Genomic DNA, 4162 nt, shown 5'->3' with positions numbered 1-4162 from the left:
AGAATGACAGCTTCCTGGGAACAGAAACTCACAGCTGGAGCCAATATCTGTTGTAGTGTGTGAAACTGTCATCAGCTAGTTGCTGGAGGCTCAGTGTAAACTAGCTTGAGAATTGAAAAGTCTAAAGGGACCCAGTCTTAGGGAGGTGCCCACGCTTGTGTGAGTTTTGCCTTGAGGAATTCCACCAGGTCTCCACTGTGAAGATCAGAGAAAAATACCCTCTAACTTACAGCAGAGGAGGGGGAAAGTAACTGTTCTGAAATACACCCAGAGCTCTCTGTTCTCTTTAACAAGTTCTGCCCTCAAGGGAAACTACTTTACCAGAGTCTAACCTACTGGGGTTTTACCAAGGCCCAGCTGACCTGGGGGAAGAGAAACACACCCAACTCAGGCTCACTAAAAGACTAAGACTTGATCAGAAAAGTAAAGAATGCTTCCCTAACCCCCACACCTCACCACCACATCAAGATTGCCCCTGTATAATAACGGGATTTCAGCTTTAAAAAAAAAAAAAAAAACCCTGGCTGGGCACGGTGGCTCACGGCTGTAATCCCAGCACTTTGGGAGGCCGAGGGGGATGGATCACCTGAGGTCAGGAGTTCAAGACCAGCCTGGCCAACATTGTGAAACCCCATCTCTACTAAAAATACAAAAAAAATTAGCCAGGCGTGGAAGTGGGCACCTGTAATCCCAGCTACTTGGGAGGCTGAGGCAGGAGAATGGCTTGAACACTGGAGGCAGAGGTTGCAGTGAACCGAGATTGCACCATTGCACTCCAGCCTGAGCAACAAGAGCGAGACTCCTTCTCAAAAAAAAAAAAAAAAAAAAAAAAATTCTACAAGCCTAAGACCCTATTCAAGGAGTCTCTAGGAAAACCCAAGACACCACGGGAGACAAAAACAAAAGCGTTCAAGAAATTTTTAATCTCTGACACCACAGCTACAGCACACAGTGAACACAGCCTCACTCCTAGCCAGATAAACACACTAGAGATCAATCTATGTCATTTCCTTTTACCCAATAAATCACATCTGACTTTCAACAGAAAATTACAAGGCATGATTAAAAAAAAAAAAAAAAAAACCACATTCTGAAGAAACAAAGCAAACATCATACACAAACCCAGATATGGCAGAGATTTGGGGATTATCAGACTAGAAATGTAAAATAACTGATTAATATGCTAAAGGCTCTAATGGAAAAGTTGGACAACATCCAAGAGCAGATGGGAAATGGAGGCAGAGAGATGGAAACTCTAAGAAAGAATCAAAAGGAGAGGCTTGAAATCTAAAACTTACTTATGCAGAGTGACTGGAGGCGGTGATGGCAAGTGGGTCCTTGTGGTCTAGAAGAATCATGCAAAAATATCTCTCTCCATCTCTCGAAGACTTGAAGGTAGACTAAATAATTCAGGCTCTAACTGCTTGATATGGTTTGGCTATGTCCCCACCCAAATCTCAAATTGTAGCTCCCATAATTCCAATGTATCATGGGAGGGAACCAGTGGGAGGTAATTGAATCATGAGGGTGGGTCTTTCCCATGCTGTTCTTGTGACAGTGAATAAGTCTCACGAGATCTGATAGATTTATAAAGGAGAGTTTCCCTGCACATGCTCTTTTGCCTGCTGCCATATAAGACATGACTTTGCTCCTCCTTTGCCTTCCACTGTGATTGTGAGGCCTCTCCAGCCATGTGGAACTGTGAGTCAATTAAATCTCTTTCCTTTATAAATTACCAAGTCTCAGGTATGTCTTTATTAACAGTGTGAGAACAGATTAATACACTGCTTTTTCTGCAAATCCTGCCAACCCAGCAATTTTGTCAGAAGCTTCTGTTCACATCTCTCAAGATGGAAACCTCTATCCCAAACTATATCCAGAGCTCTCTCAACACATGGGCCTGAGTTTAAATAAAGAAGAAACACATGCAAATATGACCATGGTTTCTGGTGCGCCAATTCAGGGGCAGTTGGCAGTAAGACCTTCCAGTATGAACTATACAATGGCTCCTGTAACTGGTAATGATGTTGGAATTTGTAGAGCAGAAATTAAGCAAGGGATTCATGAAGCCATTAGATCAAGATGGAAAATTCATGAAGCCATAAGGATCAAGATGGAAAAATTGAACTCAGGCTTAAATCAATAGATAATGGTATATGTGTTCAGCAAGTCAAGGATAACTCTCCAACCTTATTGGTTGGTCTGAGATTTGGGAACCAAGTACTCCAAATCAGTGGTGAAAACTGTGCAGGCTGGAGCTCGGATAAAGTGCACAAGGTGCTCAAACAGGCTTTTGAAGAGAAGATTTCTATGACCATTCATGACAGGCCCTTTGAATGGACAACTACCATGAATAAGGACAGCACTGGACATGTTGGTTTTATCTTTTAAAATGGAAAAATAGACCAGACGTCGTGGCTCACACCTGTAATCCCAGCACTTTGGGAGGCCAAGGCAGGCAGATCACCTGATGTCAGGAGTTTGAGACCAGCCTGGCCAATGTGGTGAAACCCCATCTCTACTAAAACTACAAAAATTAGCCAGGCATGGTGGTGCACACCTATAATCCCAGCTACTCCAGAGGCCGAGGCAGGAAAATTGTTTGAATCCAGGAGGCAGGGGATGCAGTGAGCTGAGACTGCACCACTCCACTCCAGCCTGGCCAACAGAGTGAGACTCCATCTCCAAAAGAAAGAAAGAAAGATAAAGAAAGAAAGAAAAAGTAACATCCATAGTGAAAGACAGTTCTGTAGCCAGAAATGGTCTTCTCACAGAACATAACATCTGTGAAATCAACAGACAGAAAGTCACTGGACTGAAGGACTCTCAAATTGCAGACATACTGTCAACATCTGGGAATCTAGTTACTATTACAATCATGTCTGCTTTTATCTTTGAACAGATTAAGTGGATAACCCCAAGCATGATGAAAAGCCTAATAGACCACACCGTTCCTGAGGGTTTAAAATTCACCGCACGACGGAAATGTAGCTGAACGTCTCCAGTTTCCTTCTTTGGCAACTTCTGTATTCTGCACATGAAGCTTCCTGGGGCCAGCAACTGAGCATATGCCGCATGAGGATCTTTCCGTCTCACATTATGGCTGGGAATCTTACTGTTTCATCTGATACCCTGTTCAGATTTCAAGAGAGCTATAGCCTTATGCTGGTTTTATAGAGGTGAAACTTTCAAGAGATTTACTGACTTTCCTGGAATAGTTTCTCTTCCGGAAACCTGATACTTTCATAAGCCGTTGTGATTAGGATGACTGATACAGGCTTAGCTTTGTGTGAGAACCAGTCACCTTTCTCCTAGGTCATGAGAAGTGCTGTTCATGTTACTTTAGTTCTATGGCATGTTTGCATTTTTAACACATTCTGCCACAGTACAGTACACTTAGAATGATTGCCTTTGATAGTTTTTTTTTTAAATTCTGTGTATGTGTGTATAAAATGCCAATTAAGAACACTGGTTTCAGGCCGGGCACGGTGGCTCACGCCTGTAATCCCAGCACTTTGGGAGGTCAAAGTGGGCAGATCACGAGGTCAGGAGATCGAGACCATCCTGGCTAGTAGAGACGGTGAAACCCTGTCTCTACTAAAAATACAAAAAATTAGCTGGATGTGGTGGAGGGCGCTTGTAGTCCCAGCTACTCGGGAGGCTGAGGCAGAAGAATGGCAAGAACCCAGGAGGCGGAGCTTGCAGTGAGCCGAGATTGCGCCACTGCACTCCAGCCTGGGCGACAGAGTGAGACTCTGTCTCAAAAAAAAAGTACACTGGTTTCGGCCGGGTGCTGCGGCTCACACTTGTAATCCCAGCACTTTGGGATGCTGAGGTGGGAGGATCACTTGAGGTCAGGAGTTCCAGACCAGCCTGGCCAACATGGTGGAAACCTGTCTCTTCTAAAAATATAAAAATTAGCCAGGCATGGTGGCACATGCCTGTAATCCCAGCTACTCGGGAGGCTGAGGCAGCAGAATCGCTTGAACCTGGGAGGTGGAGGTTGCAGTGAGCCAAGATCAAGCCACTGTATGCCAGCCTAAGCAATAGAGTGAGACTTTGTCTCAAAAAAAAAAAAAGAAAAAGAAAAACCACTGGTTTCCTTCCACATAAGCATTAAACAGTGTATGCAGGTTGTAAGAGATGGTGATGATTGTTCTGA

The 4162-nt window shown here is 44.0% G+C and overlaps 1 pseudogene; it reads left to right on the top strand.

Moving 5' to 3' along the window:
- The first annotated feature begins 1789 nt into the window (after positions 1–1789).
- On the top strand, positions 1790–2314 carry LOC129006523 (syntenin-1-like; annotated as a pseudogene).
- The last annotated feature ends 1848 nt before the right edge of the window (positions 2315–4162 follow it).

The sequence above is a fragment of the Pongo pygmaeus genome, chromosome 8, assembly GCF_028885625.2.
Source record: "Pongo pygmaeus isolate AG05252 chromosome 8, NHGRI_mPonPyg2-v2.0_pri, whole genome shotgun sequence".
Lineage (NCBI taxonomy): Eukaryota > Metazoa > Chordata > Mammalia > Primates > Hominidae > Pongo > Pongo pygmaeus.
This window is presented reverse-complemented; position numbering and strand designations above follow the sequence as displayed.